Consider the following 13447-nt stretch of genomic DNA (forward strand, 5'->3'; position numbering starts at 1 on the left):
AAAAAGGTTTTTCTCTTAGTCCTCTTTCAAGTTTACTTCTTGTTTAGAAGGTAAACAGCACTGTCTTCATTCTCAAAGTCACATCTTCATCCAGGGTCCCGTCCCCTTGAAAAAACTCTCTTTATCTCGTGGGTGGTCGTTTGCATCTGCTGAAACTCTTTACCTCTTTACCTTTCCCAAGTTTAATCTTTTAATCTCAGACTTTAGGCTTTGATCTTCGATCTTAAATCACATTCATTTTGTCACTTTATTTTATCATAATTTTAAACCTCTTAACTTTCATCTCTCGTTCAGGGTAACCTTTAAGCCCGATTTCCTGGTTGATTACAACTTCGTGTTATATATACACAATTTAAAGCTGTCATCTTCATTTTCTTTTCCATTTCAAAAAATTCTCTACGTCTTCACTGGCTTTTGATTGTCTCAGTTTAAAATCACCATTTCTCTCAGGGATTATGTTTTCTTCGTCTTCTCGGCGTTCATCCTCATTAAACCCTGCGCCACTGGCGTTCGAGGTTTGTCACCAACGCTGTTTGAAAGGTGAGCAGATGAGATGCAAGGAGAATAAACAGTTGCTGGAGGTCATAGGAGTGACCTGAGTGGCGGAGGGATGACCAGCCCGGGCCGCATGGCCGAGTCCAGGCTCTCACTCTCTGCTTCCCCCACTCCTGGCTCCGGCCTCTGCTTCACCCCAAGAGTCCACGTGGCCCGACTCGCTGTCTCATTCCCCGGACTGTTCTGCAGGCCCCCTCAGGCAGCCCCGTGCATCTCCCTCCGCGCCCACTGCTGCTTTTCCCCAAAACCTGGTTCCAAGAGACTCAAGGACTCCCTAGCCTCTTTGCAAATGTCACCTTGATTTACCGAAGCACGTGGTTGCCTCAAATCTCAAGCCAGGCCACCCAGGCTTTCATTAAGGACCTGCATACTTTAGAATCCATGGTCTCTGATGCCCACAGCATCGGAGCCAGAACAGATTCGGCCAGGAGAATGGCTGGACCCAGAGGCCATGCTGGATGGGAGGGCCCACCCACGCCCCCTGGTCTTCAGTGGGGACTGATGCTGGGGTCCTGTAGCTGGTGATGGGGGCAAGACAGTGTCTTCACCAGGAACCTAGCCCAGCTTTACGCCAGGCTGCCCTGACACTCATTTCCCAGATGGTCCAGTCTTGTTCTCTGAAAGGCTGCTTGAAAGCCAAGCCACCGTGTTGCACGGCTCCAGGGGGCGCTATTCATGTAGTCCTGTGAAGGGATGCTGTGTGAAGGTCCTCCTGGTGGGCCAAGGGTCCAGGAGCAGCTGGCTCTCTTAGAATTTATTGTGAACAGAGATCATCTTTGGGGTTCATGATTTAGGCCATCCTTAGATTACCTCCCCTTCCCCAGCCCTTTCCTGCCAGCACCAACACCGGTCACCAGGACCCCTTAGAATGTTCATTCCTTAGGCTTGTCTCACCTCCTTCCCACCCTTCACCCTCAGCAACAAAGAACAGAAGCATAGTAGTCAGTTAAAAAAAAAAAGGAATAGATCTGTTAAAAGGTGCCAGTTAAAACAGCGCATATTGTACAATCCCATCTGTGTACAGAGTAAAACCTGCAACAATAATCGATGTTGTAGGAAGTCAGGGTGTGACTAGCGGAGGTATGGGGGGACTTCTGGGGGCCTGGAAAATTCTATTTCTCCACCTGCATGCTGGTTACGTGCACGCATTCAGTTTGTGAAATCCAATGTGTTGTACATTTGTGTCATGTGTACTTTTCTGTACGCAATACACAGAAGTCGCTCAGTCGTGTCTGACTCTTTGCAACCCCATGGATTGTAGCCCACCAGGCTCCTCGGTCCATGGGATTTTCCAGGCGTGAATACTGGAGTGGGTTGCCGTTTCCTTCTTCTGTACGCAATACCTCAATAAAAATTTTAAAAAATTTGTAAAGCCTTTATTGAATTCGTTACAACATTGCTTTTTTTTTTTTTTTTTAGTGTTTTGTGTTTTTTTGGCCAAGAGTCATGTGGGATCTTAGCTTCCCAACCAGGGATCAAAGCCACACATCCTACACTGGAAAGAGAAGTCTTAACCACTGAACCACGAGGGAAGTCCCTAAATTTTTTCTTAAAAAAGCCAAAAAGGAAGCATTCTACTGCAGGCAGAGGATATAACTTTCCCGGGGGCCTAGACCAGGTCTGGCCAGCCCGCTAATTATCGCAGTCAGAGGGCTCAGACCTACCATCCTAGGTCACAACTCTGGGAGATGCTGTGGGTTTTTAAAGACTTTTAGATAACACCCCATTTCTGCAAGTCACCCCACTGAGTTTGGGGTCTTATTTAGAGCCTGGAAGCCTCAGGGCTCACACCCACACATGTATGACACCTTACTGTGTGTTTTTCTTTGTCCTCTTTTTATTTTCTTTTAACAGCTTTGTTGAGATAAATTTCTTATACCATATAGCTCATCCATTTAAAGTGCTATGGTTTTTCATATGGTTGCAGAGTTGTGTGACTCATCACAACCAATTTTAGAACATTTTCATCACCCCCCAAAGAAACCCTGTGCCCCTGAGCGGTCACCCCCTAAATGTCTCCACTGTTCCCAGGAACAATGGCGTTTACCTCTTTATTATTGTTGCTTACTCACTCAGTCGTGTCCAGATCTTTGCAACCCCATGGGCTGTAGCCTGCCAGGCTCTTCTGTCCATGGGATTCTCCCAGCAAGAATACTGGAGCCAGTTGCCATTTTCTCCTCCAGGGGATCTTCCCGAGCCAAGCGTTGAATCCACATCTCCTGCTTGGCAGTGGTCTGCTTTTACCTTTTGGATAAAAATAGATGTTTCCCTCCCTATATCAGATGCCAAAAATTTCACAGGGAAATTGTGGCCCGTCTCTGACAACTGCAAGAGCCATCATCTCTGGTTTTTCCTTCTTTTCCCTAATTTCCTAACCTGTTTTTGTTTATCTTTGCAAATATAACTTGAAAAACCTACATTAGGATTTGATTGGGGGTGGCATTGAATTTAAAAGTTAGTTGAGGGGAGAATTACCTTCCCATCCATGGATTGTCCTTCCATCTGTATGCATGGTGTATCTTTCCATTTATCGAAATGTTTTTTGTCAGTTTGTTTTGGCCAAGCTTCAAGATCTTAGTTCCCTAATCAGGGATTGAACCCATGCCCCCTGCAGTGCAAGTGTGGAGTCTTAATCCCTGGACCACCCGGGAAGCCCCTGTATTTAAGCGTTTTTTTTTTAAATTTGTGTCCCAAAGTTAATTTTACAGTGCTATCTATGTGGGTCTTGAGTAACTGTTTACTAAATGTATTTATTCCAAAACACCTTTTACTTTGTTCTGAACTACTCAATAAATGATGCTAGGACAATTAGCTGTCCATATGGAAAAAGAATAAAATTAGATTCCCACCTCCCACATGAGCAAAAATCAACTGCAGACAAGTTAAAGAAGTATGTGTGGAAAGTAAAGTTGTGAAATTTTAAAAGAAAATGTAGGATAGGGAAGTGTATTCAACTTGAAAAACCCAAAGCAATAGTGGCTTAAGTAAGCTCTCTCTTACTTAATATCATTTATATCTCAGGTATAATCACTCTGGACGTAGGCAATGAGACAAAACTAAACAAAACCAGAAAGCCTGTTACGACTGATCCACAGTGATACCAGGAATTAGGCTCCTAACTTCTACCCTGCTATATTCAGTGCGTCACTTCCATTCTGAGGTTGCCTCAAAGTCCAAAACAGCTTCTGGAGCTCCAGACATCACACCTACACTCTAGATGGCAGAATGAAGAAGGTAGGGAAGGGAAATGTCCCAGAAGCCCCACAAAATGCTTTTGCTCTCATACCATCAGCCAGATATCAGTCTAATGGCCATACCCAACTGGGAAAAGGACTGGAAATGTAGTCTTTAAGCTGAGTGGCAATATGTCCAGCTAAAAACTGGAATTCTGTTACTAAGGCAGAAGGGTAGAATTAATATTGGAGGCCACCAACACAGTCAGCCATAGAACATTTTCTATGAAAAAAAAATCCAAACAGTGCAAATGTTAAAGGAAAACATTGACAACTATGACTAAATTAAAACATAAAACTTCTAATAAATAATCCAATTATTTTAGTAAATAAATATTGAAAAGAAGTGAACATTAACTCAGTTTGGGGAAACAGTTGCAGTGCATATAGCTACATGTTTTAAAATTTTGCACAAAAGCACTGAGATCTATCATATATAAAGAATTCCTACGAGTCAATAAGAAAAAGATTAAAACCCAGTACATGAAACTTACCCTCATGCACCTAACAAAGACCAGAAAGGATGTGTTTTGTCTGAGCAGGGGGGTTCGAGGCAAACCGGCAAGGTCCACACTGAGCCCCAGAATATACCGCTGGAGGGGGACGTGATGCCCTAAGGACCAAGCCACTGCAAAGGCATGACATCATTTGATAAGGCACGGGGTGACCCAACTGACATGAGTGTTATACACGTGTTGTTGAAAGTGGCCTTAAATCTTCTCTGAAACGAGGTACAGTTGAGACAACTGAATAAATGAAAGGGTGAAGATGCAACATTTTACCATAGGTGCTTACTTCTGGGGTGTCTCATCATCATTTCAGACATCCCTCTTCCCTGGGCCTTCTGTAGCCCCACCCTCCTCAATGACAGTTACTCAGTTGTATCCGACCCTTTTCGACCTCCTGGACTGTAGACTACCAGGCTCCTCTGTCCATGGGATTCTCCAGGCAAGGATACTGGAGTGGGCTGCCATTTCCACCCTCCTCAGATGTTTCTTAAATAGGAGTCAATTTGAGAGAAATAGGAGATTCTGGCCATCTTTGCTCATGTTCCCCGAGGATTTGGGTACACGTGTTTGGGAAGTGAACCAGGGTGACTGTGATAGGGTGGGACAGGGAGAAGAGCCAGTCAAAAGTCAAGAGTGTGTCAGTGAGCAGGTGAGTTTGGGGGTAACTGGGGCTTAGAACATTCTGAGATCTGTGGCTGGCTTCAGGCCTCAGGATCGTCCCATCAAGCAGGGGCAGCTAGGAAGTTCACCTTCCAACTGTTGCCTCTCAATGATTTACGGTCCTCCCCTCCTCCAGGTAGCACCTGGAGCCAGTCACTGCCTCCAGGTGGAGTCACAGGATGCTACTTGCAGCTGATGCCAGGTGGGTCAGGGGTATATGGAGAGGGACTTCCCTCGGGGTCCAGTGGTTAAGAATCCACCTGCCAATGCAGGGGATCCAGGTTCGATCCCTGGTCTGGGAAGATTCCACTTGCTGTAGGACAATGAACGCCTTGGCCGCACCTGAGTTTGAGCACCCTAGAGTCCGTGGTCTGCAACAAGAGAAGCCACGGCAATAAGTAGCCCCTGCACCGCAACTCGAGAGTAGCCCCTGCTTGCTGCAACTGGAGAAAAGCCGGTGTGCAGCGACGAACACCCAGCACAGCCAGAAAACAAACAAACAAACGTATATGGGGAGGACACCAACAGCAAAAGTGTCACACACAGCATCGTGTCCTCCCAACATCAGGCCTGTGGTCCACCCCTAACCCTGCCTGCAGGGCTCTTCCCAGTAAGCCTGCCACATCCTCTCTTCTCTCCCACATTTGGGTCAAGATGGACAACTCACCATTTCTGATGCTTCCTCCACTGTCTCTGCCTCCTGGATTGTCCTCAGGCATTTCCTTCTGCTGATCTGTCCTTGCTCCTCTCCCATTATTTAGGTCCAGCTCAGAAGCTAGTGTGTGTCCCCAACCCCTTCTCTTGATCTATCTCTCATCCCTATGGCCTGTTATTTGCCCTCCTGAGAGCATCCATCCAACTGCCCTGTATTTATTCCTGGATGTCCTGTCTCCCCAGCTAGCCTTGGGCTCCGAGAGGACAGGGATGGTCAGAGCCGCTTCTTCTGTGGGTCCCAGGGTCCGTCACTGGGCCCTGCACATGGCAGATGCACCACGGAATGCTCAAGGACTCTCACTTTGCAGATGGAGACGTGGACCCGAGAAGCAAAGTGACTTAAATCCCAAAAGCCTTATGGAGCACCAACAGTAAACTGAGTCGTGCGTGCGTGCTCAGTCCTGCAGTTGTGTCTGACTCTTTGCAACCCTATGGTCTGTAGCCCCCAGTCCACAGGGTCCATGGGGATTCTCCAGGCAAAAATACTGGAGTGGGTTGCCATGCCTTCCTCCAGGGGATCTTCCCAACCCAGGGATCCAACCTGCGTCTCTTATGTCTCCTACCTTGGCAGGTGGGTTCTTTACCCACTGAGCAATGGGAAGCCCATAAACTGAGCGGCATACATGGACATCCTGGCGTAGGACTTGTTAATCGAAAAGAGGTGACTGCTTTGCCCCTGCCCCCGGGAGTGTCCAGTCCAGCCATGGAAAGAGTGACCTGTGTCACTGCCTGAGGGCTGGCACTCATTCACACATTCAGAGCACATGGGGAGTCCTGCCACGTGCTGGGAATGCAGGCATTTGAGGATGACCAAACCAGGTTTCCTCAACAGCTCAGCAGGTAAAGAATCCGCCTGCCAGTGCAGGAGACTCAGAAGACTCAGTTTCGATCCCTGGGTTGGGAAGATCCCCTGGAGAAGGAAATGACAATACTCTGCAGTATTCTTGCCTGAAAAATCCCATAGACAGAGGAGCTTGGTGGGCTACTGTCCAAAGAGTTGCAAAGAGTTGGACATGACTGAGTGAGCAAGCAAGCAAACCAAGCCCTGTTTGCTCAGCCACTCGTGGGACTGGGATGCAGGAAGCCTGGAAACCTAGGCGGCGTCCCTCCTTGCCCTCAGTGAAGACGTGGTCCATCGAGGACACCGGGGCAGCCTGGGGGAAGAGGACCACCTGGAGGACCAGGCTCAGTAGGCAACCTGGGCAGTCAAGGATGAAGTAGCACAGAGAAGTGAGAGATCCAGGAAGACTTCTGGGAGGAGGTGAGCTGGGGCTGAGGTATGGAGAACAAAAAGGAAGGGTTTCTGGCTGCCCCAGCCCTCAGGGACCATGGCCTTTTCTTGCCTCGGTTTTCCTTTCCTCATTTTCCTGTGAGGGCCTGGTCTCCCCAGATTCCCTGGGGACTCACAGAGCCTCCTCAGGAGGCCCTACAGCATGAGATGCAAGGATGTTGAAGCCCTGAGTGATGGATAAATCCCTCCCTTTCTCTGGGTCTCAGTGTTCTCATCTGTTAAATGGGTTTATCACCCTCATCGCCCAAGGTTTGCTGGAAGGGAAGGAGACAATTTGTGGTTTCTCAGCCAGGAGAAGGCAAAACTCCTTAGAGGTCACACCACAAGCCCCCTCATTTCACAAAGGGGAAACTGAGTCCCGGAGAGGCAGAGGGCCCTCCATCAGGCTCAGTGAGACCCCATCTGGGCCTGAGCTTTCAGGATGATGGCAATGAGCTCCTAACCAGCAAAGTGGGGTTCCTCCTCAAGCCAAAGGGGTCCCTGCTTGGGGGTGTGTGAGCTGTTTTCTTCTTTGGTACCTTAGAAATGTTCATTGAGGGGCATTATGCAAAGGAGCCCGGCTCGGAGATGCTTATTTGAACCTCAACAAGGTTCTATGTTAAAAATAGCAGGAGGATGAATTAGCTTTGGGGTTGGAGGGGGGCAGTGGGCCCTGTGCCTTGCAGGGCTCCAGGCTCCTGGGTCCCTGGTAGGGTGTCCAGGCTTCACACCCTGGGCCCATCTCTGACAGCCTGGGGTCCCCACTGCAGTCGGGCTCCCACGACTCTTTTTTTTTTTTTAATGGTTTGGCAGCACAGTGTAGCCTGTGGGATTCTTAGCTCCTGGACCAGGAATCGAAGCTGCACCCACAGCATTGGCAGCATGGAGTCTTAACCACTGGACCACTGGGGAAGTCCCCGTCCACAAGCCCCTTTTGCACACTGGACACCCGAGCAATGATTCTAAATATCAGATCTGACCCCACTGCTCTTCTGTATACAACCTGCTGTGGCTGTCTGTTGCCCTGAGACTTACCCTCAGTCCTGCGCTCAAGTCCTGTCCTGTCTGCTCCCTCAGACTCTTCTCCCACCAAATCCTCAGGGCTCCCTGGCACTCCAGCCCAGGGACCATCCTTCCTGATCATCCCCTCCGCGAGCAAACTCCGGGAGATGGTGAAGGACAGGGGAGGCCTGGCGTGCTGCAGCCACGGGGTCACAAAGAGTCGGACACGACTGAGCGACTCCACAACAGCCTCTGCGCCCGCACTCAGAGCCTTTGCACAGGCTGCTCCTGCTCCTGAGGGAGCCGCGTCTCCTCCTTCCCACCAGAAGAGCTACGTCATCCTTCACTTTAGCGGCTCAACGGCACCTTCTCGGCGCCTCCGGGCCAGCCAGGCTGGCTCTGTCTCCGCTCTTCCAGAGACTTCTCTAGAGCCTGCTCTTAGAATGGATGCATCTGTGGATCTAACCACCCTGGGGCGCTACACGCTCCCCAAAGTCGGAGGGGCCTCCTCTGGATCTGGCCCTGCCCAGAGGCGGCTCTTCTGCACAGAGCATGTTCGGGGTGGGGGGGGGGCGGGGAGGTGGGGGGGGGCCGGGGAGGTGGGGGGGGGTGGGGAGGTGGGGGGGGCGGGGAGGTGGAGGGGTGTCAGGAATGACTGCACGCCTCCCTCCAGAGCTGGCCGAACAGACCCGGGTTGACTTTGGGTCCCTCACCTGGGCCTGTCCTCAAGGACAGCAGGGGGTGGAGAGGGGAGTGAGGAGAGAGGCTGGTTATTAATTAAAAAGCAAGTCATGTGTAGGTCCTGCCTCGTTCCAATAAAAAACCATCAAGGGTATTTAATTACCAGATCTAGTGATAGATGTGGGATAGGTTGACTCAGGCCAGGTAAGGATGCTGGCGGTCAGAATGTCAATGAACGCCGGGCCTCCGTGGCTCGGGCCTGGGCCAAGGCTGGGGGCTGGGAGCTGAGGGGCACCCTGGGTGGACGTCGGTGATGAAAATAACCCCCCACTGCCAGTTCCCTCCTGCCAAGTTTCCCGAGTTCCAGGCGGGGCCCACATGACCGCTTTTATGTGCTTTCTGTCATTTCACTCCCTCCAGCCTCGTGAGATGGGTTCTATTTTTATCTCCCTTTTTCAGCTGGGACCATTCGGGCACAGAGAGGTCTCGTAATTTGACAAGGTCACACAGCTAGCAAGTGGCCACGTGAGGACGCCAGTCTGGACTCTTAAGCATGGTGATTCGAGGACCTAGCATACCCCTGTGATGCTGGCTAGGGTCATCAAGAGGCCTTGTCACACAGGTGGGAAACTGAGGCAGGAGAGGGCATCACTTGCCAAAATCATACTGCACATTGGTGGGATCAAAACCTTGTCCCTGAATGCTCCGTCCAGGAGTCTCTCTCCTCCTCAACAGCTAAGTGCGTGTGGTGGGGGATCCAGCCAGGATGGAGGGGCTCCAGGGTCTGGGGGCCAGGGCCGCCTGTCCAGTCCTGTCTCCCTCCACACCTCCCGGCTCCTCCCCTCACCACCTCCCAAAACCCTCAGCAGCCCAGTTGGACTGAACCAGCCCAGTACTTCTCTGGGTCAGGCCTGAAAGGCGGTCTCAGCCCAGCCCTGGTCCCAGTGGAATTAAAATAGGCCTGACCTAAATACAAGCACAATGCCAGTGCTGAAAATACAGCGGTGTCAGCAGAAACTCCAACTGGTAGGAAACCAATGTACTTGGGGATGAACGTCCCCAACCCCACCCCAGGAAGGGGGCCTGGCCGCCTGACCTGACCATCAACACTGATAGTTCCTTAAAAGCGTCCCCACATCTGACAAAGAGGTGGGCAAGAGAGAAGGACGCTCCCCCCCGCGCCAGCCTTGCTGATGGCAAGTCCAGGAAGCAGCCATGTCATCGCGGCTCTCAGCTCTCATCTCACCCCAGGGAAAACGAGACCCAGAGAGGGGAGGTACCCTATTCAAGGATGCACAGCTCATGAGCAGCTGAGGCGGGGAGGCAGGTCTCTGGTTTCTGGGAAGGAGGACCAGCCTGGGGGCGTGGGGAGGGTGAAGAGAGCAGAAAACAGGCTCCTGAAACCAAAGTTTGGGGTCCATGAGGAGGATCCAGTTAGAGATGATGCCTTTGACCAGCCTCGGGGTGGGGGCTTCAGGCAAACCCCCAGGGTTCTGCAGACTCCCTTTGGACACCAAAATGAACTTCAGGTGGGCACAGATGATATGTAACAGGCATAGGACCCAAACCTGCTCCCTTTGGCAGGACCCACATCCTGGGCCATGCGGGGCCCTGAGCTCAGAAGGGTTCCTCGCTCAGTTACACAATGCTCTGTTGTTGCCATCTTGAAATTCTTAATAATTCTATCTTTGGATGTGTGCATGTGTTGTAAGTGAAGTCCAACAGGAAAATGAGCACGAGCGGGAACAGAGCGGGTACCCCTTCCACTTGGGTGTGAAATTCCAGTGGATCCACCAAGAGCAGGAGACTCGAAGCAAGTGCAAGGTGAGCATGCCAGATGAGGGGGCTGCTGACAACCTGGAGAAGCCCTGCCTTCTGTTCAAAGCAGAACTTGTTTCAAATGCAAAAAGAAGACAATGACTTTTTTTTCCCCCAGTTACTTATTGATTTATGGCTGTGCCGCGTCTGCACAGGTTTAGTTGCCCCGAGGCGTGTGAAATCTTCCTGGACCAGGAATCGAACCCGTGTCCCCTGCCTTGGCAGGCAGATTCTTAACCACTGGACCATCAGAGAAGTCCAAAGGCAATGATGTTCTAAGAATCACAAAGAACCAGGGAACCCTAACATACCCTTTCTTACTTCCCTGCATGAGCCAACCGCACATGCTAAAAATGATGACAGAAAAGATAGGGCAAAAAAAAAGAAACTCAGAGTTTTTCCTTTTGGTCCTTCCTTACACATCATAAAGCCGAAGGTCAAGGGAGTTGGTTGAATGTGCGTATATCGAAAATTAAGAGAGTTGAGTTGGTTTTGCACTGTTTCCAGTACTGGAGTCAGAATAAAATACACAAGCATGTACAAAGCATGATATAAATGTGTAACTTTTATATCCACATATATAAATATATCCACATATATATCCACAAATATATCCACATATATCCACATATATAAATCACATATAAAATGAGATTCCACATATGAGCTAAATGTTCTCACAGCTGCATTTAAAGTTTCATTTACTTATTCTTTAATTTTTTGGCCATGCCTCCCAGCACGCAACATCTGAGTTCCCTGACCAGGGATCGAACCTGAGCACCCCGCAGAGGAAGCGCAGAGTCTTAACCACTGGACCACCAGGAGATTCTCCCTTTCAGCAGCATTTAAAACAGGTGTTGAACAAGATAAAGACGAATGGTAAAGAATGAAGTGGCACAATGCTGATCATTTAATGTTTTCTTAGAATGACATTAAAGAGCAAATGTTTTTAAACACCATGATAAGTTGAAAGAGAGACTGTGGAAGAAAGGAAAAAGTTTCATATTTTAGAACTCTTAAGGACACATTTTTTCCTGCCTGTTGAACAGCACACACCACCCCACTCCTCTGTCTTCATTCTGAAATTCTGTCACTGGCCCCAGCCCTAGGTGAGGTAGGAAGACAGCTATGTGCTGTGTGGCTTTCTTTTTCTTTATTCAAGTCTCTGCAAACCTTACTGAGCAGGGTCAGAGTGTTGTGGGTCCATGGGGGCCCAGAGGGGCCACTGACCAACTTGAGATCAGGGACTCCTTCCTGGAGGTAGTGACATGAGAGCTGAGCCAGGAGAGGTGAACAGAAGGCTGGCAGGCAGACAAGGGGCTTTGAGGATGCCAAGTGGCCACCCACCTTGGAGCCTTGGGGGTCTCTGAGTGCCTGGCTCTGGCACGTGTGCTCACCTGAGTGGGAGCTGCAGACAGGCTGGCACTGACCCCTGAGGACCCATCATAAGGCAAGCTGGAAGATGGTGTCCCAGGGACGGGGGCCCCAGCCCTGCAGGTCCATGCCCTACCTAGCTTCATCCACTCCTCATTCAATGAATGTATATCTACTGCACTTCTGGCAGTGTTCCGGGCGCAGAACACAGAGCAGACTAGAGTCCTAGATGCGTGGGGACAGCTGATTGGAAATGATCAAGAGCCTGGGCAGGGCTTCCATGGTGGCTCAGTGGTTAAAGAATCCGCCCGCCAATGCAGGAGACCTGGGTTTGATCCCTGGTCTGGAAAGATCCCACATGCCACAGAGCAACTAAGCCTGTGTACCACACTGCTGAGCCCAGAAACTGCAACTACTGAAGCCCGCACGCCCTAGAGTGCTCAGCCACAAGAAAAGGGACCGCAACGAGAGGCCCTGGTACCGCAACTCCACTCACAACTAGAGAGAAGCCTGTGCACAGCAGCAAAGACTGAGTATAGCCAATAAATAAATAAATAAATTTATTTTTTTAAAAGAGAGAGAGCTTAGGGAAAGATGGTCTCAGCCATTGGTGGCAACAGGAAGCTCCAGGTCCATGCCTGGATGAGCTGGATCTCAGAATAGGAAGCTGTGGGACTTCTCTGATGGTCCAGTGGTTAAGACCCTAGGCTCCCAATGCAGGTTCGATCCCTGGTCAAGGAAGATCCCACATGCTGCATAGCATGACCATAAAAAGAACCAGACATTGTTTTCCAGGAGCTTGGGCAGGTGACCCAGATTCCACAGGTGTCGAGGGTTGCCTCTCAGGAGGGCCCAGAGGGCAGGGACCGGTTGCCTCCAAACACGTGAGACCATGGCTCTGCTTCGGGGAGATGCTGTGCTGGGCGCTAAGCGTGATGAGTTGGCCGTGGAAGCAATCTCACACCACTGAGCCCGGGTGAGCTGAGGGCATCAGCCCCGGTCACCTGCTCTTAGCCTGTCCAGCCACCAGGCCTGGCTCGGTGGGTGTGGACCTCTGGTGTGTCTGTCCTACCAGGTCCCTGGCCTGCCTCCCCCAGAGGGCCCTTCAGAGGTGAAGGTGGGGGCGCTTGGAGATGATGCCATGGAGGCTTATGCATGCCAGACAGAGTGCTGACCACTCAGAGGCACTGACTCCTTGCCCTCCCTCCTACGGCACCGCCTCGTGGTGGGCAAGCTCCTCATCCCCATTTGATCCGTTTGGTCACTGATGCACAGAGAGGTGAGGTCATTTGCCCAAAGACACACAGCTAGCAAGGGCCGCAGCTGGGATTTGCACTGTTAACCATCAGTCTGAACAATCTCTTTCTCTTTATCTCTTGGCTCCCTTAGGTTCTGGCTTAGATGGCCCTTTTTAGATCATTTCAGATGAAGCCCAGGGGAATGAATCCATTCGAGTGTTAAATAACTTCTCCTATTTTGAAAAAAAAGAAAGCAGGTTCAGAGAGGGAAAGGAACTTGCCTGCAGTTGCACAGCAATTCCTGACTCCCTACTCCAGAGTAGGGCCAACAGTCCCATGCTGGCAGCCAAAGGATGCTTCCCTATTGAGATCTCAAAGGGTCCCTCGGCCTCC

This window comes from Bos grunniens, chromosome 25 (assembly GCF_055505025.1).
Source record: "Bos grunniens cultivar Pamir isolate PY7600 chromosome 25, Bosgru_T2T1.0, whole genome shotgun sequence".
Classification (NCBI taxonomy): Eukaryota; Metazoa; Chordata; class Mammalia; order Artiodactyla; family Bovidae; genus Bos; species Bos grunniens.